Raw genomic sequence first — 24,519 nt, forward strand, 5'->3', positions numbered from 1 at the left:
GGGCGCCGAGAGCGCGCGGACCGTGGTCCGCGGTGAGCGAGCGCTCAAAGACAAAATATGAGCGGCCCGAAAAAAGTCAGGGTCCAACAAGCCCTTCGTCGGCTCCCGGGACTCCCTTGGGCTCGGGCTCCCTGCTCTAGCGGGAGCCCCCGACCGAGCGCCGGCCCCCTGGCTGCTGGCGGCGAGCAGGCTCTAGCGCAGCGGGCGGCGAGGCGCGGCGGCGGAGCGGCCGGCAGCCCCGCGCGGTCCACGTTGCATCCCCCGGGCCGCTGCCCCGAGCGACTCCAGGACCGCCAGCAAGCGGGGGCGGGAAATTACAAAAGTAACCCGAGCAGCCGCGGCGTAAAGTTACAAAGAAAGCGGACCTCAAAAGAAAAAAAGGGCCTGCACGCAGCGACTCGGCGGATTCCCGTGCGTTCCGGGCACTGATCTTGGAAAGCTGCAGAAGTTACCAGAAAGGAGCCGGCAAGCAAACAAAAGTTGCCCCCTAAAGAAGAGGAGGGTCTTCTCCCAGCTCGCCCGAAGTCCCTCGGGGCAGCAACGCGCCGGCGACGGCTGAGGAGCCGGGCGGAGGTGCGCGGGGCCGGAGCGAGCCGCCGGTAAGAGGGAGGGCGGGAGGCTGGACGCCGGGGAAGATGCAGCGGGCGAGGGCGCGGCGCGGGGGTTTTGAGGCCCGGCGGGGCGCTGGGCGGGCCGGCGGGCGGCGGCTGTCAGTGGGGGCTGGAGCGCAGCAGTCCACACGTGGGGCGCAGCTCCGACCGAGGGGCCGGCACAGAGTGGGCGGAGACAGAGTAAGGGGGCGATCGGGTGGGGAGGAACCAGGGGAGTCAGGGGCTGGGGGAGGGGAAGAGGAAGGAAGGGGGTAGGGTGTAGGGAGGGGAGAGAACCGAGATTGGGGAGAAGGGGGGCGAACAGGAGAGGAAGGCCAGGGTTGAAAAAGAGGCTTGGAAAGAGGGATTGGCGAGCCTGGGTGCGAGAGGAAATGAGCGGGGGATGGGGGCGAGGTTAGGGCGAGGAGAGAAGTGGGAAAGGGGAGGGAGGGCCGGGGGGCCGGGAGGAGGGGGCGAGGAGTCAGTCGGCTTTGCTTCCCGTCCCCCTCAATTGGCCGCTAGCTCTGTTTTGACTGCCTGTACAAAGCGAGCAGACGACGGGGGAGGGGGCGGTTAGGGACCGGATTTGGGGAAGGAGGCAGCAGCCCCTTCCCTTCCCCCTCCATCCTCGCCGGGCCGCGGACCAGGGACGAGGGCCTCTAAACGCGCCCGGCTTAGCTAGACCCGCAGCTGAACTTCCCCGCGGGACAGAGGCCACACGATTGAGGATGAGAACGGGTCCTCCTGCAAGGATCCAGACCCGGGGTGGAGGGATTCGCAGTCAAGCAGGAATGGGGACTCGAGCGGGAGTTGGCTGCAACCTCAATTCGAGGAGGCCAAGCCCTCCCCACCGGCCTCCTACCCCCACCTCCCCACCGGGAGCGGCGTCAGTCTGCGGAACCCGCGGAGGGGCTGGGCGTTTCCGGATTGAAATGAGCCCTCGGCCTCCAAGAGGGGGCTCACGCAGCCACGGGGGACCTCGGCACTGTGCCGGCGCCGTGGTCCTGGGGAGTCCGTGCTGAGGATGTGCTCCGGGGCGAGCCGGCAGGGCTCCGCACGGGTTTGCAGCCAGAGAGGAGTGAGAGCCCCTGAAGTGCGTTGGGGGCGGAAGGGGAGCACGGGGTGGGTAAATGGGTCTGGGGGTCATATCCTTGGTTCCCGGGTTGGACTCCTGATTAATGATTAAACCCTAGCAATTGGTGCATCCAGGCTGGCCACTTGCCCTCTGAACCTGTAAGAGCTGCCTCTCTGCTCACTCAGCTCTGGGGTCTTCCTTTGTGGCACTGCTTTCATGAGATGTCTGTGAAGTCCTAGTCGTCCCTCAGTCCGTGGCATTTCATAATTAAAAATCAAACACCCCTGAAAACCGGGACTGACCGTCCAAGAACCGTTTAGGAAACAGTACGAGAGAGCAATGTCTGGATTCTTCAGGCCTAGAAAACTTACTTTAAAGATTTATATACCTAATTTTTTTTCCTGGCCCGAATTGCCCAGATGTGCTGTTTGGCAGCCAGAAATCTCTTAGAATTGGCATAACTCCCTCCTTTTTTTCCCGCAGTGTAGTCAGGCAAAAAGTTTTAAGGTAGTATCCCTTCTTTCAGAATTCTCATAAGGCATAAGAAAAAGTAGGAGCTGCGTAATTTCATGTGGGACACCAGTCTGTTCAAATCTAAAGAAATTAAAGACAGCAATAGAGGTATTTGTCATGCACTGTCCTTCAACCAAAATCATTTAAAGTAAAAGAGCTAAATAAAGTATATCTTGGGAAGTGTTTTAATCATACTCTTTAAACATTTAGCCCTGTCAAATGGATTTTTATTTAATACTTAAATAATTTTGTGGCTCATTTCTGTCTGTCACATCAAATCCGAATGTTCTAAAACTGCAAATACATTTATCCTTAGAATCACCAATTCCACATTTAGAAATGTAATTAAAAGGTATACAGGTGAAAAAATGAAATGATAAATGCAGTAGTCTGTCCATTGCAACACTGTTTATAATAGCAAAAGATCAGAAACATAAAGTTCCCCTCAATAAGGAACTAGCTGAGTATAGTTTAATCCATTCGATGGAATACCATAAACCTGTGAAAAATGAATGAGGATCTCTATGTACTCCTATGGATGATCTCTGGAATATACAATTCAATAGGGAAAAAAAGGTGCAGATAGAACAGGCAAGTCTATTGAGACAAAAAGAAGACTAAAATTTACCAAGGGCTGGATTGGGAGAACAGAAACAGAATGAGGAATCATTGTTTAATTGGTAGAGAATTTTCATTTAGGATGATGAAAATGTTCTGAAAATTAATAGCGTGACAATGATTACACATCATTGTGAATGAACTTAATGCCCCTGAATTTTATACTTAAATCTGGCTAAAATGATAAGTTTTATGTTATGTATATTTTACTACATTTTAATTGAATTTAAGTTTGAATGTAAGGTGCAGGATATTATATATTGGATGCTACTTTTTTGGAGCACACATGCATGTGTGTGTGTGTGTGTGTGTGTGTGCACGCATACACGTGCACATTTAAAAAAATAGAAGTATAAACCAAATCTAATTAAAATAGTTATCTTAGAGAAGGAAGAGGATGTGAAGGAATTGATAATGATGAAACCTAGACCTTTCTAAATATGCCTTGTTTATAGCTCTAACTTTGGAACCTTATGTATATTTTATACAGTTAAAATTAAATTTTTAAAAAGCAATCCCTAAAAACTGAAATCAAACTAAAACATTCAACCTGTTTATCACATTAGTCACATAAGCAGAGAGAATAATTATTTAAAGCAACATTTAAACACTGTACTTGGACTGTACATCTTTAGTAGGATATAACCTCAGGATGAAATGAACAACAAAGGAGTCTGAAATTGCATTCCATGGTGGTAATGTGAGAGAGATTGAGAGGGTAGAGAGAGAAAGAGGGAGACAGATATTAGATATCATGATTTCAGCATAAGAGAAATTAAGAAATTAAATATAAAAATAAAAACACTAACTTGAATTAAAATGACAATATGAAATCAGAACTTACTTTTATCATTCAAAAAATATGCATTTCCTGGTCCTACACATTGAAAAGACCTGAAGGTAGTGACAACTCAGTAACAGTAAACATCCATTGTGCCCAGATTGTGGTCCCTAAGTACCATTTTCCAGGAGAAGGAACAAGGACTCCTTGGATAAGTGGCTGATTGCAGCTCTAGGGTGGAAACATGTAACGTGAATCTGGACTATCTGTTTTGTCATATTTGAAAGCAAGGAAATTACCAAACTATTAGGGTCATGTCAAAAGGAAACTGGACCTAATTTGAAGAAGATTCCACTGACCAGAGATGGGAAAAATTGAAAAATGTCTGAAAAGGATTGAAATATATGAAATGTGTAAATATTCAGGAGTTACAAATGATACTCGAAACAAAAATTATTTAGTCAGATTGTTCGGGCACAGCTTATTATTCTAGCAGTACTGATAAATAAAATAATCAAACACTTATTCTGCCTTTGCTGGAAAGACTTAGAGAAAGTACTTCTTTTTTTTAAAAAATCATAGTTGTAAACACAGGAATGATACAATTAGAAAAATCACGACTTTGCAATCTCTGATGAAATAAGGGACCCAGGCAACAGTTACTAATGACAGCTAAAACTGTTAAGTCAGGGATTCTCAACTGGGGGCCATTTTCTCCCTGAGGGTCATTTGGCAATATCTGGAGACATTTTTATTGTCACAGCATGATGGTGTGTGTGGTACCAGAGTGTTGAGGGTACCAGGGATCTTGCTAAATATGCTTCAATGCACAGGACAGTCCCCCATAACAAAGTATTATCTGGTTCAAAATAGCAATTTATTCGAGAAACCCTGCATTAGGTGAACAGTCAATGGGGAACTTTTTAATGAATAGTTCAAGCTATTATCCCCAGAACCTACTGATTATTGCTAACTCGTGAAAAATAGGATAATCAGATGTTGTTTGTCTGCTTAAGTAGTGGAACAAGAGGCACACAGAACTGCCTATGAAATAACTTTTTCAAAAAAATTGAACCCAAAGGTAATCATACCTTTATATTTAACTACCAGTTTCTAGTAACTATAGAGAGTAGTAAAACATATTAAATGATACCTCAAGAACACAATCAGCCAGATCTACAATGTGGGGAGATACCCCAGGACCAATTTTCTTCAAGTAAATGACATGAGTAGAGAAAAGGGAGGGAACTGCTTTGGTCTAACAACCAAATGAAATATTTGTTACCTTACCTGGGATTGTTATTTGAACACAGGCATAAAATGATATTTTGAGGCAATCTTCAAGAAGCGACTGATTATTAGGTAGTAAAGATTTATTTTCAATTTTAGGGGACGTGACAATGGTATCATGGCTGTATTTTTTACCAGTATTTTCCAGTACTGATTACATTCTTGGTGGGAGAAATTATATGGTGCCTGGGATTTGGCTGAAGACACCACAGGAAAAACAAAGACAGGGTTCTAGAAAGATGGAGTAGATGTACTTTCCTCTAGTCCTCTTGCAAAATATACTTAGCTCAACATCCCAGACATTGCGTATAGGAAAAAGAATAAGAAGACTCTGAATGGTGGAGAGAAGATGGCAGACCAGCCAGGGATCTGAGTCACAATGTGAAGGTGAGTTCATGAAGTTTGTTTGTTTGCCTGTTTCTGCATCACAGATCCTGGACTAGGTGCTGGAGAAGGTGGCAACCTGGAAATGACAACTGGCACGGACCGAAAAAAGTCTCCAAGCAAACCCTGCATTCTCTAGCCAAAGGACAGGAAAAGGGTGCACTAGCCAGACAGAAAACTTGTACATAATAACTGCTCTATCATCAGCTAAACATAGAAAAAAATGTAGTCACTCCCCAACCAGCAAAGGCCAAGTGGAGACTTTAAACTTTCATCCTTGCCAGGCTGTAATAAGATGTTCCCCTCCAGGGCAGTGTCAGAGAAGGCCAAGTAATGAGCCACTCCATCCCCCTGTTGCCCCACGTGCTAGTGGAGAACCTGGCCTTCCACTCCCACCTAGCAGTAATGAAGTACCTCTGTCTGCTGGGACGGTACCAGAGGAGTGCTAGAGAGTCAGGACTTTTACTGTTGCCCATCCCCATGGGAAGCCAAGGGGAGCCACATGGAGAGCTGTAGTGAAGCACAGCACTGCCTCCCACCAGGGTGGTATGGCAGGAGTTCAGTGGGGAGCTGGTACTCCTACCCCTGCCCAGCAGTGACACAGTCATTCTCACACCTCGGTTGTGTCAACAGAGGTAGAGCCTGGACTTCTACTGCCATCTAGCAGTAATGAGGCAGCAGCTCCCTCTCTTCACCCCCAACCCTGCACAGTGTCAGAAAAGGCAGCTAACACAGATGATTTAAACATGATCCAAAGTCTCATAACACCCCCAAATGTCCAGAATTCAGCTGAAAATTACTCATTGTACCAAGAACCAGGAAAATCTCAGTGTAAACGAGAAGGGAAAATTAATACTTGCCAATGCTGAGAAGACACAGGTGTTAGGATTATCCACCCTTGCATTAAGGCAGCCATGATAAAAATGTTTCCATGCCCGTTTGTGAACATGCTTGAAACAAACGAAAAAGAGAGAAAAAAGAAAGCCTCAACACAGAAATAGAAAATACAAAGAACTAAATGGAAATTTTTGGAGCGAAAAATACAATAATCAAAATTAAAAAGCTTAATAGATGAGTTTAATAGCAAAATGGTGAGGATGGAGGAAAGAATCAATGAACTTGAAGGTGGAATAATAGAAATTACCTAAACTGAACAAAAAGAAAAAGATTGAAAAAACAAACAACCAGAGTTTCAGGGACCTGTGAAAATATAACACAAATATCTAACATTTGATCATCAAAATATCAGAAGAGAAAGAGGATAGAGCTGCTAAAAACAAACAAACAAAAAAACTCCATGAAGAAATAAATGGCTGAAAAATTGCCAAATTTAGCAAAAGACATAAGCATACAGGCATACAGATTCAAGAAGCTGAGTGAGTCTCAAGCAGTATAAACCCAAAGGAATCCACATCAAGATTCCTCATAGTCAAACTTATAAAAACAAAGACAAAGCAGCAAGAGAAATGATGACATCTTACTGGTAGGGAAAAACAATTCGAATGACAGCAGATTTCTCATCAGACACCACAGAGGCCAGAAGGAAGTGGTGCACATTTTTCAAATGCTGAAAGAAATGAATTGTTAACACAGAATTCTATCCCCAGTGACAATATTTTTCAGGAATGAAAGGGAAATCAAGACATCAGTTGGAGGGAACAAGGAGGATTTGTTTCCCACAAAGAGGGACTGTCTTCCTCTTTCCATTCCTGTTCAGGATTGTACTGGAAGAAGGTAAGAGAGGAAAAATTAAAGGTACATAAGTTGGGAACGAAGAAACAAAACTGTTCTTATTTGCAGATAACAAAACTGTCTATCTAGAAAATTTCAAAGAATCAACAAAAAAACTCTGAGATCTAGTGCATAATTATAGTAAGTGTGCAGGATACAAGGTCAATATAGACAAGTTGATTGCTTTCCTACATATCAATAAACTTGGCAAAACAAAAATGGGTATACATCTAACTCAACAGGCACAGGACCTATATGAGGAAAACTACACAGCTCTGAAGAAAGAAAAGATTTAAGTTAAGTGGAGAGAGACTCCCTGTTCATGGATAAGACTCAATAGTGTTAAAATGTCAGTTCTTACGCTACTTGAGTTACAGATTTAACATAACACCGGTTAAAATACCTGCAAGTTAGCGTGTATGTTTGGGGGTTCAGACTAGTTAATTTGTTTTACTGCAATAAGCCAAATGTAATCAAGGTCACTTCTCTCTCTCTTCCTCTCTATCTCCACTTGTCGCCCCTGACCCCACCCCATCATTTTCGGTTGCCCATTTAGAATTGTATGGCGTGAAGCTCTGTCCTTTTTTTTAAAAAATTGATTTTGAGATATTTTCGCTGTTTTGGTCCTATTTGTTATTCTATCATTAGAATTGGGGAAAGGGAGAGTTTTAGATGTTTTCATTCTACTATCTTAACTTGGAAGTCTGTACAAATTTTAATCAAAGTAATACAACGAACGGTCACAAATCAAATCATGCAAAAATACTGTGATAAGAAACAATTGAGCTCAGCTTCACTGTGGCTTTATAAAAACCTTACTCGCCAGAGGCACTTTTTTCTTTTTCTTTGTAAATGGAGGAACAGTTTACATACTGTGAAATACACACATCTCAGGTGTAAAGTTTGATGAGTTGTGACAATTGCACATACCTTGTGACCCCCTCTATTAAAATATACAACATTTTCATCACCCAGGGAAGATCCCTTATGCAACTTCACGGTTAATCCCCACCCCACTCCCCCAGTCCAGAGGTAGTCACTGTGTGGGTCCTGTTTCACCATAGATTACTTTGCCTATTGTAAAACTTCATATAAATTGAATCAGGCAGTAGGTACTCATTTATATCTGGTTTCTTTCACTCAGCATAAAATTTTTGAAGTTTTTCCATGCTGTAGCGTGTTTCAGTGGTCTGTTCCTTTGTATTCCTGGAAAGTATTCCATTGTCTGTTCATATTACAATTTGTTCATCCATCCTGCTGATGATGGACATTTAAGTTGTTTCCAGTTTGGAGCTACTCTGAAGAAACCTGCTGTGGACATTATTGTACACATCTTTCTATGTACACATGTTTTCATTTCTCTCGAGTAAATAAAAGTATAATTTCTGGGCCTCAGAGTAGGTGTATTTTTACCTTTATGAGAAACTACTAGAACAGTTTCTAAACTGGTTATACCAGTCTGCATCGCCTCCAGTCATATATGAAAGTTTCTATTGCTCTACATGCTCGACAGCATTTGGTGGTGGTTGTCTTTCCATCTTCGCTGTTTTAATTATTTTGTGGTATATACCACTGTGATTTTAATTTGCATTTCCCATGGACTGATGATCGATGTTAAGCACTTTTTCACGTGCTTATTAACTGTGTTTATATCTTCCTCCATGAAATGCCTGTTCAAGTTTTTTGCTGATTTTTTTATTAGTTGTTTTTCTTTTTATTATTGAGTTGTAGGGATTGTTTATATATCCTGGATACAAGTGCTTCATCAGATGTAGATATTGCAAATACTTACCCCCATCCTGAGGCTCGAATATGTTTCTTGAATGGCATCTCTTGATGAGCAGAAGACTTAAATTTTGATGAAGTGTAAGTCTATCTTTTCTTTTTTATTTCGTGGTAAGTGATTACCAACTACGAAATCATTACCTAACCTAAGCTAAATTAGTTTGTTAAATTCCACAGAAAAGTCTGCTTTGGTTTTGACTGAGACTGCACTCAATTTGTAGATGAAGTGTAGGAGAATTGAATTTCAGTATTGAGTCTAATAACCTATGGGCATGGAACATCTACTTACTTAGGTCTTCATTAATTTCTCCTAATTATATAATTTTCCATGTAGAAGTCTTGAATGAATTTTGTTAAATTTACCCTATGTATTTAATGATTTTTGATGCTATTAAAAAATGGTATTGTTAATTTGATTTTCCAATTATTTGTTGCTTAATGTGCTGGTCAGTTTTATGAGTCAATTTGGCTACGCTGTGGTATCAGTTATTCAATGAAACTCTAATCCAGATGTTGCTGTAGACTTAACATCTACAATCAGTTTTCTTTGAGTAAAGATAATCCTTGATAACCTGGGTGGGTCTGATCCAATCAGTTAAAAGGCCCGAGAAGCAGAGCTGAGATTTCCCTGAGGAGGAAGAAATTCTGCCTGTGGACTGCATCTTCAGCTTCTGCCCAGGAGTTGCCAGCTTACCCTTCCTGACAGCTTGCGCTAAGAATTTCAGACTTAGCTAGCGAGCCCCTACAATCACATAAGCCAACCCCTTACAATAAATCTCTTCTTATATATCCTTGTGGTTCTGTTTCTCTGGTGAAAACTCTGACTCTGATCACTTACTATATATCAGTAAATTTGATTTTTGAGTATTGACTCCAACATTTACTGTTTCTTTGTTCCTTAGGTGATGGTGTTCTTCCCACCCTAACAGAACACAAGCCTTTGGTAAAGGGGGTACTTTCTGGGATCGTTCCAGGGACATAGTATATGGGGTGGCAGGACACATGATAAATACACTTTAGCTCTCCTATGTCTTGAAGTCTGAATTCTTTCCTCTATATTATACCAAGAAATTTCTGGCATCTCAACTTTGTTTATTGAGGACCACTGTTGGGAGTCTATAACTTTGTTTACAAGCACAGCAAGCAATTAGAACCACATCCACCCCCTCAAAATCAAAGACTGAATTCAACTTCTGTAGAACATGTATCTTTATCAAGGCATAGTTAAGTGGTGAATTTAATAGACATTGTATGTCAACAATCTTCATGGTCATATCTCACGTTTGGTCATTGGCTCTGATAGTCCTCTGGCTTTAGGAAATAGGAGATTATTTTAGCAAAATTATAGACATTCTTTAGGTTTCACTTTTGGTTTTGACAGAACATAGGGATTTGATCTACTTCTTCCTGCCTTTAATACATTTGAGGCCTTCAGAAGTAGCCACACCATGTAGTGATTTGAATTTCTCATGTTCTCTTTACGATTCATCTGCGTGGCAATGAGTTTCACCAAAGCCTTGACCTCGAATGGTAGTACGTAACAGATAAGTGATATGATGATTAGCTATTTGCCTTCAGCTCCAGCAGGGCCAAATCTCCCTACTGATTCCTGATGATCTGTCACCTGGAAACTGGTATAATTATAATATAAGCCAAAATTTTTGGCTGCAAACTGAAGAAACTGACTATCCTAAGCAGGAAGGAAATCTATTAGAAGGAACGTGAATAGCTGACAGATTTGGTAAGTATTATAGAATGAGGCTCAAGATGCAGTAAGGCTCGAGGAGGAATTACGCCGACTACATCTGAGCAGAAATAGGTCTTTGGCCACCACTAGATGCTACTGCAGCTGCTCTTTATGATTTATTTCTGCTGCTTCATCTTTACATCACTCACCTCTGATACAGAGTCCTGGATATGTGTGTCGAGTGGCTGAGCTTAGGTGCAGGCTCACACGGCCTCGAGGGGAAGGCGTACCTGTTTGTCTTTCGCAGGTGAAGAGAACTGTGCCCCAATGTTGCACACGGTAGGGATAGTCCCCTGAGTGAAGCAAGGTGGATACTATCCAAGCAAAAGAAAACAACCACACACAAATTTAAATACCTGTTTCTGTTAGGTGAGAACACCACGACCTAAGCAATGAAGAAATGGTAAATATGTGAGTCAATATTCAAAACTTGTTGTTGGCCTGAAATTCTGAAAATGTATTTATTCTGACCTGTAATTAGTTGGTATTACTTCTGGGCAAGATGTCTCATTTGTTTGTTGCCTCCTCCTCACCACCCATCTTTTTTATGGCTCCATTGTTTTCTGTCAGTCAGCGAGCTGATAAGGGTTGATGTCCGGCTGATTCTCCTGCCTTTGTAAGTGAATTGGGTTTTTGTTTTTCCTTCCTTTCTAGAAAATGTGGCCATCTTTATTCATCTTTGAAGTTCAGAAATTTTATAGGAGGGGTCTTTTTTTCATTCATTATGCTGAGTGTTTCATGGACCCCTTTGACCTCAAGAATGATTGTATTTTAAGTTATTTGGTTATTTACTTCCCTGCATCTTTTCTGTTCCCCTATTCTGAAACACCTAGTAGTCAAACGTCACACCTTCTGGAGTTTCTCTGTTTAAATTTATCAAAACTTCTCCATGGCTAAACCTCTCTTCCTGTTCTTTTCACTGTTGCAAGCTTATTACTTTTTGCATTTTTTTTTCAGTCAAGTCAAGGGAGGGTTGAGAACAAATTCTTATTTTTGATCTACCTATAAAGAAGGTGTCTGTGCATTAATGATAACCCCTTTCTTTGTTCGGTATTTGTTGAAAACATTTTCCCTGTTTGACTATCATCTTTTCCTTTATAATTATGTTTCTTTTTTATTTACAAAAGCTTTAAAATCTGTCAGTTAAAAATTTTCTCTGCCACACATTTCTTCAAAACTTAGAAAGCACTTCCCTAAACAGAAATTTGAGTATTGTTTTGATTTTCTTGTATTTTCTGCTATTTGGTGATCTGAGTGCCAGGCACTAATTATTAAATACAACATTCCTTCTTAACAATTTGTGGTGCTTTATAATATGTTCTTACATGTTTTAGGTCTACTTCCTTTCATGTATTCTGTTCCATTTTTCTGTCTCTTTTTATAACAATACTATACACTGTTTTAATTCCTTCAGCTTTGTCAGAAACCTAGGGGCTCTAACAACACTTCCTTTGCAATCTTTTTTAGAGAAAGCTTTTTTTTCCCCCCCAAACGTCATGAACCTTAGGGGCAGTATGCAAGTAAATACCCTCCCTGTTCCTCGTTGCTGCTGTCAAAACATCCCTCCTTTCTTCAGAGTCCCCAGTTCCTTTGATGCTCATATCATCTGACCTTATCTTCCCCTGCTCCTCCTCACTGTCATCTTCCAGTCCCTCATCATTCTCTGTCATTGCCATTTATTGAAGTCAAACTCCTAAATTAATCTCCTCCTGTTCTGTTCGACTGCTCTCATAATCCTCATAGAACATCCATGTCAGTAACAGTCACCACCCTAGTCTCCCAGGTTCTCGACTTCCCGATTTCCAATTAACAACACATCCTACCTCAGCCACTCACTCCCACGGTCACACATTAGACCATACTACCAGTAACACACCATCTTCGAAATAATCATTTCAAACTTCCTATTATTCTCTGATCACCATTTGCTGAGCCAGCTCACTTACTCTAGTACCCCCCCCCACCACAATTCAACATCACTGAAATGACTGATCCATTACTGACCCACCCTTTATACTTTTCCCTAACACTCTCTTTGGTCTCACTTCTTTCCTCAGTCAGTTTACATCTCATGGATCTTCCATGCAAATCCCCTCAACTCCTTTGCCTCTCACGAAGCAAAAACTTCGTCTTGACTAAACTCTACATCGTGTATCTGCTTCCAGAGAATGGAATATTTCTCTGAAATAGTGCTGTACAACAGAACTATCTGCAGTGATGAAAATGTTTTCTATCTACGCAGCTTTATCTTCCTGCTTTTGACACAAATGTTTAATACTTTCTTCTTCCTCTTATACTAACTACTTCTGCACCTCTCCACATTTCTCCCCCATCAGCTGATGATCTCACTTATGCTTCAATGAGATGATAAAACAAATAAGACAGGAACGCCTTCATTTTCTCACTACAAAATCTTCTTGGCTAACTGCGTCTGGACATTTTGGTCTCACTTCTCCCTTTACTGGAAGAAGCGTCCACTATCCACCCAGAGGCCAGCTCCTCCACTGCATGCTTTGCAGCTCTTTGCAACTGGAGAGTCTCTGGCAGAACTTCAGTCTACCAGTGTGTTCCTCTGTTCAGCACCAGTAGGCCAGCATTCTTAAGTGATCCCCCATCTTAAAAAAAAGAAAGTTTCTCCTTTGTCTCCGTGTCCCATTCTGGATATAATGATATTTCTTTTCTATTCTTCACTGCTGCCCTTGCTTCCTCATTTCTACTTATTTACTTAGCAACTGATAACCAATTTACTAAGATAGTTGATTTAAGCATCTTGCAATGGTGACCTCAGTCTCTACTCTTGATTCAATACTGACGGAGGTAATCTGCTGAATCTCTGAAGGACTGGTCAAGTCAGTGAGTCCCTGGAGAGTTGTGATCCCGAAAAGAATTCCATCTCTTAGAACCTTTCACCACAAGGAATTTTTCTTTGAGTGATTCTCAGGCTGTTGGTCGGCATCCCCTCTGGTCTCTTGAAGTTGAGGTTCTTTTCTTTTGCCCGTCCAAACAAGTCAGCACACACCTTCTCCGGGGGTTTTACATTGCTGTTGGCTAGGGGAATTTTAATTTGGTCCCACGAGTGTCTTTCCTTAAAAGTCATAGCTGCTTCCTGACCCACTTGTGCCTCGGCGAGAGGGAGCAGTGGTGCATGGGAGGAACGGGAGGGACTGGCCCGCTGCGTAAGCCACAGCTACGTCAGGGGCATCCCATTTATCCTTCAACCCAGGCCAACCAAGGTCTTTTTGACTACAATAGCGAAACTACTCAGTTTCAGGGTTGCCACGTGAAGACTAAGTTGCCAAGTCCAGTGGATATGATTCTGTGTGCGTTTTACTCATACTTATTTACTCAATTCATTTTACTCCATCCCAGCCTTTGAAATAATTATCATTCCCTCTTTCTTGAAAATGCTCCTTACCCTTCTCCTGTAGCACTGCATTCTCCTCTTCCCCCCACCTGACCGGTTACTAGTTCCAGTGCCTTGCTGGCTGTTCCTCCTGCTCCAGGCCTCTCAATAGCCCTGGCAGCCGACTGTCTCTGATTGCATTCCCTCCCTAGGTGATATGTTTGATGTCCCAGAATATGTTTGATGTCCCAGAACTAATTCTAGTTTTCCTTAATCTTTTTTTTCCAAGTTTTCTTTGCTACATTGGAAAGAATTAAGTTGTGACTAACAGAAATTCTAACCCAAAGCAGATTAAAAAAGAAGAGAACACAGAAGCAGGGCTGTATGTTGGTAATGGCTCTTGGCTGTAGACGACAGAATTCACGGCGCTTGTTTTATCAATAAGATGCTTATTAAAGGGTATGAAGAAGAATGCAAAATCATTGGAAAACTGGAGGAAGAGGCCGAGTCTCTGGGAAAATCTCCCAGAATCGATTCTCTAGAGCTGTTTTCTTCTGTTTCTGCCACTGCCACCGTCACCTTCAGACCCGTGCTTCCTCTGCTGTTCTGCTCTGAGCACCTTGGGCGCAGAGCTCAGTACGGCTGCACCAGCCACGGAAACACGCCTCCACCCCGCCCATCTCCTCCTGCAGTTCCATTCCACTGCCGTCCTCCTTTGGGTATGCTTGGTTGCAGAAGTGAAGTCATGGTTCTCTATGATTGAGGCAAACGAAATGGAGAAAGGTGAGATATTTCTATTTTGGCAAGGCAAGATTGACAGTGGAGGAAACTATTAAAATCTAGAGGAGTTCAAAATACATGGAGCAGTCACAAATGCAGACATGCACTCGGGGGAGGGCTCAAGGCATTGCTTCCAAAGATTTTTCATTTCTTTATTATTTTTCTTGGTTTTTGTCCTCCTCTGTGTGTCACTTCTCACCTCCCTCACCCCCCTGTGGCTTCACTAGAAGGGCTGCAGTGTTCTAATTAGTGAGTTCACTTTTGGGAAGCAAACTTGGGGGTCGGCACTGTTGGGGTATGGCCTCTGTAACATCTAAGCAAGAGCAAGAACTTTTTTTCTCTGAAGCTTCCAGTAAAATATGTGTCCTCCTGAACTAGATCGTAAGACCGTTCTTGAAACAGTCTGTCCGGTAAGCAAGTGGGAGGGGCTGATTGCTTTACACCGGCCTGTGGAGCACACAAGCCGTGAGTAGAGGGAGTAAACACGAGAAAACAACGAGGAAACGGTGATGCACGACCCCACAGAGTAAACATCCATTTTCCCTCGCGCTTCCTGCTGATCATTCCAGATGAACTTAAGAACTGCCTTGACTTCTGTAGAAGTTATCTTAATGCAGTCAATAATTTCAGAGGAATGAGCATCTTTATGAAATTTTTTTTCTCATTCAGAAATGAGGGCTATGTCTTCACTCAAGTTGTTATTCTTCATTGCTGATAAAAGGTTTATAGTATCTTTCACATATATTATTTCCTAGCCAGATTTTTGCCAGGCACAGTAGTGCCCCTTATCCGTGATTTCAGTTTCAGTTACCTTGGTTCAAAATAGTAAATGGATAATTCCAGAAACAAACAATGCATAAGTCTTAAATTGCGCACTGTTCTGAGTAGCGGGATGACCCCTCGCGGTGCCCTGCTCTGCTCCGCCCGGCGCTCACCCCATCCTCCGGCGCGTGCGGCTCCTTAGTCACTTAGCCGGCTGGGCTCTCGGTTCTACTGTAGCAGAGTCGCAGTGCTTGCGCTCAGGCAACCGTTACTTCACTTACTAATGGCCCCTACGCGCAATCATAGTGATGCTGGCAATTGCGATATGCCAGAAGTCTAAAACGCATCCTTGAAGTGAAAAGGTAGAAGTTCTTAATAAGAAAAGAAAAAAATCGTATGCAGAGGTTGCTAACATCTCGGGTAAGAAGAGTTCTATTCATGAAATTTGGAACCAGGAAAAAGAAATCATTAGCCGCAGACAATCCTTTCACGTAATGTCAGAAGGTGAATCATAGCCTGACGCCTTCACACTGCTTATGTCGTTCATCTCACTTCGTCTCATCACGGAGGCATTCTACCATCCCACGTTGTTATAAGAAGGGTGAGTTACAGTACTGTGACGTATTTTGAGAGAGTGTGCATAACTTTTATTTCAGTGTTTTGTTATAGTTGTTTTATTTTATGATCATTGTTATTAATCTCTTACTGTGCCTATTTTATAAGTGAAACTTTATCATAGGTATAGGATACATACATACGGATGTACGGAAAAAGCAATAGTATATGCAGGATTTGGCTCTCTCTGTGGTTTCAAGTATCTCCGGGGATCTTGGTATGTATCCCCTGTGGATAGAGGAAAACTACTGTAATTTTTGTCTCGTTTTTATTTATGAAAACAACTTCTAAAAATATTTTCTTTTTGATATGTCTGAATATTATCAATTTGTGTTTATTAAACAAATTAATTCTAAATTATTTATAAATAATTTTATAAATCCTATTTACTTATAAAATATCCTGGTATTGTGGGATAAAATTTACATTTAGTTTCTGTTGATATTGCTGAAAAATCATTCTGTGCTTTTACTTCTAAAAAATAAATTTAAAAATTTTCTTTCATACGTTATTAAAATGGTAGTGATCACTAGAATGATGTATATCTGCTATCAAAATTTTGCCATTTATTTAATTATACTGATGTAAAATTAAGTTTAATAAGATTACCTCTTTTTTTCTGCTTTTTTTACCATTAAATATTAAATTTGGCTGTTACGTTATTATGTTAAAGATGTGTTTCTATTTTTTAATGAGTTCTTTTAAAATAAGCTTTAATCGGTGAGTTAAAAGACATAATATTTTAAATTTTATCTACTTGATAAATATTATGTAAAGAGATTTCCTAATATGGAATAACCCTTCCAACCAGAATTTAAATCATTACATTAAATCTAGTCATTGTTATTACTCTCTAAATATTTATCCATTGAATTTTTATTTTTAAAACATCTGGTAGAGACAGGGATAAGATTTTTAGGGGTACGTTAATCTTCTACAATACTGGCATACATTTATTACAGTTTTAACTTTTGTATTACTAAAATATTCATCTTGAAAATGCAAATTTTTCACTAAGTCATCTAATTTACTTAAAAAGCGCAAACCTTATCTTACAAAAAACTTAAAATACTACACTCACTTCTATATTTTTTTTACTTTCATACCTTTTCCAAAACAGTTTTTGGCTATTCTGCTGGCACAATATGCAGGAAAATGATTTTTTTTCTGAAACCATGTAAATATAGTCAATAAAACTGTATTACCTACTTCAAAGGAACAATGAATAGAGAGTTTTCGCTTTTCTTTTCCATTAACCAAAGGAATTTTTCAATCAATTCAGTTAAGAGTATTTCCCTAGGAAAAATTAAAATAGATGCAAGTGATATTAAGCTTCTCATAAACTTACAGGTTTAATTTTTTTAAATTTTGAATTTATTATGGATTTTTGGAATTTCTTTTACACACTTTCATTCTCTTTTACTTCTGTCTCCTTCCTTTCATCCCTCTGGAATAGTGAAAGTTTCTTATGACAGTAAAGTCTTCAAATTTCCCATCTTTAAACTATATTAGGCAATTCATGGGGTCGATTTTTGAAGCCAATTGCAATAGCACATTTAAGATTCTTGGGTGAGGAAGCCCTTTATACATAAGATTTTCCTGTTCAGATATAGAATGGCTCCCTGCTCACATGAAGGAAAATTTAAGCTACTGTGTTAAAGGATGTTCATTCTTAAGATATTTACTTCTCCAAAGTCTGCTTTAAATCCCTTTCTCAATATTTAAAGCAAGTAAAATTCTTTTCCTATAATTTTCCTTGTATTTGTATTGATACCTTTTTAGTGTTTTACTGAAGAATTTTAAAAGTTTAATTCTCTTAGTGCTTCAAAAGAACAACATAGATTTGGCTACCTTTAAAGTTACACTAGATTTATTATTTTTTTCATTCAAAAAAGTGGTCTTGAAACATTTTGACCTTTTTTCACGTAATGATTTTTTATGATGACCTCGGAACTGATGTAAAAACAGACCATCATTGATTCCTCTGGTGTCACAACCTTAATGCTTCTCTGCTTTTTCTCTCTCCAGCCTACATTTTGCTTTGCAGAATTTCCAGTTTCTTAACTCTCCATTTTTATCACCTTGTTTCAAACTCACTTTCCCCTCAAACTAGAAACTGCTTAGCCTTCTTGGCAACTTGCATGCCATAGTAAATCTCTCTTTATACGGACATATTTTTATATAGAACCAGACTGAACAAGTCATCTTTCTCACTCCCAGCTCAGATACAATATCCTCCTCTTTACAGCCTCTAAAATAAAATCCAAACTTCTTAGCGTATATTCCAAGATATCAACCGCCCTATCTCATATGTGATAATGCCCTTGGCCTGGGTTTTCTCCTTCCGTGAAACAAACGATATTTCTCTCTGCGCCTGCGTGATGCCGTCCAATCATAGTTATCACCATCATCGTTGCTCACTAGTGTGGACCTTTACACTCATGCCATTACCTCTAACCTTCTGCATGTGTCCCTTTACCTGGAATGTAACTTGTCTTTTACCTCTAACAAAGTGCATTCTTCAGTATATCCATTCTGCACTCTCTCTACTGGCTGATTCCTCTAATACATGTTTTCTAACTCTGAAGACTTAGACGTAAAGCTCTTCCACAGAACTGTAATTACTTTGCACTTGCTTATAGTTTGCTTCTTATATGTGTGTTTATATAATCATATTTTTTAACTGATGAAAGTGAGCTTGCCTGGCATTTCAGACCAATGGCTTGGAATTAAAAAACAGAACAGTTCAGTATTGTTTCTCAAGGCTTCTGATACTCCGCACTGTATTCTGCTGCTGATTTCTAAGTTGTATGTCTTTCCAATGGCTGATACAGACAAATAAGTTGCTCTAATAAACTGGAGCTCTAATTTAAAAAAAAAAGTAAAAAATTGAAGTAAACAAGCCCTTAGAAATCAAAAATATTAACACCATGAGTGATTTCCCAGCAGAGCCATATAAAAAAGACGTTCAGTTTAGGACTCAATGTCTAATAGCATGATTAATGAAGCAAGTGTAATCTGTCTTAAATATATTTACACTTTTGTGAAATGTAAGCTTGGATCACGTAGAGTCCATAAATTACATAGCAAAAGAAGATTCCAAGATGAAATCATTTTATGACATAGGAACGCTTAATTTGTCAAATTTGAAATCCCATAATGCTGCCTCTTTATTTTTTGGTATCCATTTGCTTGTTTTGGTGTTTAGCCCAATGAAAGATATCTCAGGAGATCATATTTTACAAGTGAATGCAAACATATGAAGCAGCTTGATGGTTTAGAGTTTATATTTAAACAAGTTTGTATTATCCTAGTTTAATTATGTTACCCGTAATGTAGACAAGTCATATTTTCATTAAAGGGGGGAAAATGGTTGATCTCAGAAGCACAGAAACTAGAACTGGTGAGTCACATGGATCTATAGAAGCAGCTCTGCTAATTCCATACAGATGTGCTAGTGCATTCCTGTAAATGTTCAGACTGAAAAGGAAATGTTAGTTACACCCTTCCCCTTCACAGCCTAGGGTAAAATACTTCGCATATCGTACTTATGTTTTACTAACAGAAAAAAATAAAAAGACCAAAATTAAGAAGTAGTCACTTTGGGCTTAGGATTTTACGGTAAATATAAAAGAACAAACTGTATGTAAAACCTACACATAATTCTTTTGCAGGTATCGGTCCCCATATTTCAAAGCGTGAAAGTGTAACTGGTGTTTTTAAAAAGTGATTGAGGGGAATAGTTTATTGAAAAAAATCATATCCATTTCTAACATGGCAAATGATGTAGTTACCTTTGGAGAATTGATACGATTACACTTCACGGATATTAACAGGGGTATAGACCTCCCAGAAGGAATTACATAGCGACTAAGGTAGCAGTCACTGCGTTACGTGGAATCCTGACTGGTGTTTCTGTATTCTCCAAATTCATCCAAAAAGGCTTACCAGCCAATAGGCCCATCTACCAGCAGACCAGCAGCACCCCGTCAGGCATGGAAGAAATTTTTAATGCCCCTCATTATTCTGCTTTGAAGAGGGGATTCAGAAGTCGTCTAATCCAGGAGAGGCAAATACACAGGTGAGCGCTGGCCCTTCCCCTCGCACAGCCTTCTTTCCCGCAGAGCCTGAACCTGCCTGTGAGTCTTTCTCAGCACAGCAGTGTAGTTCGCCGTGGCTAGCCACGGAAATGGCAGCGGTGACGAAGCTTGTTTATCTTCCGTGATTTAGTCCAGTGCGCTCCTCTTCTGAAGAGTAAACTAAGGCTCAGACATGCTAAGAGACTGGTTGGATATCACTTGGCTAGTAAGTGGCTGGAAGAGAACCCCGGTCTCTGAATTTAGTTTTGAAGACTTGCATTCCAGGAGTTCTCCAGTGAAAAGATATGGAGATTTCCTAATAACCATTCATTCATTCATCAATATTTAAAGGCAACTTAGACCAGGCATCCTCTGTTAAAACATCCTGCTATGGGGAAAACCCTCAGGCTAGCCTAGGAACCATGAATAGAATCCTCTTCAGTTTCCCAGGAGTATAGCTCTGGGGAGGGCAGATGACTCAGATCAGGGTTAAAACATTCCAGGAACACGTAGATGTGGAGCCTTGGAAGAGAACTGAATGGAAGTTTACGGTGTCCTGTTTTAGGACCTGCATAAGGTCTGTGCTTGTACCATAACGTCTAAAGATAATGTAGCAAGGGCTGGGAGAGAGACTTGATTCTGTTGTTTAGTTTGTGAGAGCTCATCAAAAGGAAACAGAGATTTGCTTTGCACAAATGTTGAGACTTGAGAGGCACTGTCAGCAAGCCTCATAAAAACGTGCTGGGCCACACAGTTTTAAGACTTGGAATCAGGTAGATCAGGCTAGTGTGGGGGCGACTGGCTTCTAAAGGTTGCTTATAAGCCCCAGGTAGACCTGGCCAGCCCATGCAACTCTGTGAGTGGCTGCCTGGCTGACTCAGGGAAGCTCGGAGTCCCTAGCAGTACAACTCAGCATCTGAACCTCATGAGGAGCAAGACGCTGGCCCAGACTTGGACTGGCTGGCTCCTCACAGCCTGTCCATGGCCCCTGCCAGAGACCGCACCCCTGATTTGCTACTGTTGAGCCCTTGATGTGCAGAAAATGATACCTCTGGAACAGCCTCATATGGATAGGACATACACTCAAACTGAAGTCTTCTCTGGACTAGGGAAGTTTGAAATGCTCTATCATTTCAAGAAGTTAGAGTGGGTGTGTAATATATATATTATGGCAGAGTGCACAAGTCTTCTACGTTTACAGGAATCAGAAGTCTGGAGGAAGGTGTTCCCTTGGTGCTGCTTATAGATGTGAGCTGGAAACAGTGGAAAGGCCCTGGAGCTTCGGGTAGAGGTGGGGCAGGGGAACTGCCTCAAAGCTCTGCTCTCCTCCTCCTCCTGAATCCGATGCTATTGAATGTGTCTGCATTGCAGGTACAGTACTTTATCCGGTTTAATTTTTCTAAATGCTTTGGTGAACTCAGGCAGACCCAGACAGCAGCATAAGGAGAGATTTAGAAATGGCCCTACACTCCACCCTATAAGAGCACTAGGAGGATTGGTGGGTGAGTGGCCCATGAGTGGGAGACTCTAGGCACCACAAGGAAATATTGCGGTTTCCCTAACCAGCAGGGAACTGTAGTAAAATACATTGACTCTTCCCAGAACAGATTTTGAGGGAGAGACAATAATTGTACTTTAAGCTAATAACCAGATTTCATTTTGCTAAAACTTCTAGATGAGCATTTTGTGTGTGTGTGTGTGTGCGCGCGCGCATGCATGTGCAAATTGGGATCAGCATATGGAACACCGTCTGGATGAAGATATATCAGGGAGGAATGAGAGAAGCTGAGAAAGACACGTGACACATACCTTAGACAGTAGAGCTTTGGGGGAAAGAGGGATATTGGATTGGTCAGTGGTCCTGGCAGAAAACAGATGCCACATTCAAATTAGGGTAATTTAATGGAGTTTAATAAAGGGACTATGGATAAGATGTCTGCAGTATGTAGGAAAACCATAAGGAAGAGTTCAGAATCCCTGCATTAGTTATTTTAAAAAGGCATTATTATCACTCCCAGATCTGAAGAGAAGTACCAGTTATCAGAACCTGGAGGCTGCGAGCCCTGTGATAAAAGGGCTGCCTAACGAGGTGTAAAGCCTTCAGTCTTGAGATGTTTGATAAATGCAACACCCAGACTGGGGAGCTCAGTCTTTGACTCTGCTCCTACTTCTTGCTGGAACTCACCATTGACCACAGGTCAAGGAAGCCCAATGATGTAGTCAACACAGGCCAGCTTTCTAAGGCACAGAACAGGGTGGTGAAATGTGGAGGTAGGGTCTGAAGGGGAAATGGAAGGTATTCGGCACTGGTCTTTGAGAGGATGCTTAGCAAGTTTTTCTATATGATGTGGGATTTAAACCACTACTCTTATCTCCCCATGAAAATGTCGGTAAAAATCAATGTTACCCATCAGTGCTTCGTAGACTTAAGGGTGTGTGAGTGTGTTTAATGAAGAGTTTTATGAGTTTAAATTTAAGGCAGGTGCCACATGAAGTTTAGTCAACAAAATTCAGTTCAATTTGGTTACTCAAATTTGAGAGATATTTAGCCAGCAGTGTTTTTCTTAAAAATAGGAGGGAGTTATTCTCACTTCTGACTTATTTTCCCTTTCCTAGGTTCACTAAGAACCTAGCCACCTACCACCCTCCTGCAGAAAAACAGCACCCTTGCAAACTCACTACATGCTCTTACAGGAGGGAGCCATTTCACTGTCCTCTGAGGTGGACAACCAAGGTGGAGGCTTCATGAAGACTTTGTCACAGAGTCTGACCTTACTGCCCCTGCCGTCATTTTCCTACACTCTGAAAATTCTGTAACATGGAGACTGTATCTGAATATGCTGACAGTTTATCTTTATAAATATTTGCAATGATGTTACATTTTCTTAACCGCCCAGGGCTTGTCTGTGAAACACCGTGAGTCCGAACATACTTTGGCAACAGCTTTTCCACTCCCCTTGTATTTCTTCCTGCCATTGCTTTTTCATCATCAATACAGATGTCTCTATATTTTTGCCAGTTTATTTGATAGTGTGTTAAAAAACTGATCTAAACACTTAAGAATTCCTTCTCCTGTTGTGTGTCAAGTGTTTTATAAAGCACTAAATCAACCTAGTTGAACATGTACAGTCTACAAACGTCTTTACTCTTTTCCCTGTGAACCATAACTATTTCATATATCTTTGTCTAAGGAGTAATTTTTCAAGTATGTTCAGAGTGCATTGTTCCTGAGACTGACTGACCAGACAATGTTACTAACTGTATTTTCGTGGTAACCCTTATATTTGCTCCCTTCATGCCTGTTAGTGTTCAATGAGCTCATCTCTAGAAGCATCTATCATCTTTCATTTGCAGTGTTATAATTTATTTTCAAAGAACTTTTTAATGAACTATTAATGTTGGGGCAATGGATAAGTCAAAATTTCATTTGTATAAATCTTATTCAGTTTCATTAAACTGTTCCACTTACATCAAAGGAAGTCGAGACCCTCATTGTTATGTTTTATTTTATTTCAGAATGATGTAACTTAGTAGAGACCATAAAATATTGTGTTTCCACAAACATAAGATGCTCAGATTTAAACATTTTAACTTTTTTTATGCTAGCAGGCATTCTACAATACATATGTGTGGTTAATGTGGTAGGAGTTCTTGGGTTTTTTTTTTTTTTTCTGTAAAAGCTGTTTTTAAATTGGTTGTTACATTTCAGTCCCAAGAAAATGTTATTCTGTTATTTTTTATTGCATAAGACATATTGAGTACCTGGGTGTTCTAATTTTTGAGTGATGGTGTACAACTTCGCATTCCTTTTCTCCCCTTCTGTTTCCACCTGTTAATGTTATCAACGATTGGCGAGGTTCAGTAGGTCCAGTACGGTATTATTTGTTAATTTGTCGTGAGACTAACTGACACTCACCCATCTGGTTCTTGTTTAGCAGATGCCTCATATGAGTCCTGGGAGAGTGTTTCTGATATTGTCCCTTAGTCTCTCCTTCTGTGAGGAGATGTGAGTTTAAAAAGCCACCATCTCTGTTATCTGTAAACTCAGAATTTGGGGGAGGAGCTGTGAGGAGCGGGGAGCCATAGACAGCATAGTTTGGGAGCTGATCTAAAGAGTGGGACGGGATGCAGAGTGTGTTCCCAATCTAGTTGAACTCCTATTCCTACGTCCTTCTGGGTTGCTAATTTTCCAAACCAGCAAGCTCACATGGAAATCTTCTTAGCGTGCTTGAGGTTCCCGCATGTCCCATTTTCTCATTATGATCGTGAAGAAGTGGGATGGGACAGGAGATTAAGGAGAGCTACTCAGGAGACGAAGAGACCCATTTAATCTGTTTTCCAAGGTGTCAATTTCCCTTAGGAAAGTCTTTAGAACATGAGGCAGGTGCACCTGGGCAGTTTCGATTACTTGTCCATCTCTTCAAGG

The 24,519-nt window shown here is 40.9% G+C and overlaps 1 long non-coding RNA gene across 1 annotated transcript; it reads left to right on the forward strand.

Annotated features, from left to right (window-relative positions):
- Positions 1-13,534: 13,534 nt before the first annotated feature.
- On the forward strand, positions 13,535-23,491 carry LOC141577077 (uncharacterized). The gene is made up of 4 exons (XR_012505618.1): positions 13,535-16,231; positions 19,957-20,095; positions 21,295-21,464; positions 22,710-23,491. It is a non-coding gene; the product is annotated as an uncharacterized LOC141577077 (long non-coding RNA).
- The last annotated feature ends 1,028 nt before the right edge of the window (positions 23,492-24,519 follow it).

This window comes from Camelus bactrianus, chromosome 3 (assembly GCF_048773025.1).
Source record: "Camelus bactrianus isolate YW-2024 breed Bactrian camel chromosome 3, ASM4877302v1, whole genome shotgun sequence".
Taxonomy (NCBI): domain Eukaryota; kingdom Metazoa; phylum Chordata; class Mammalia; order Artiodactyla; family Camelidae; genus Camelus; species Camelus bactrianus.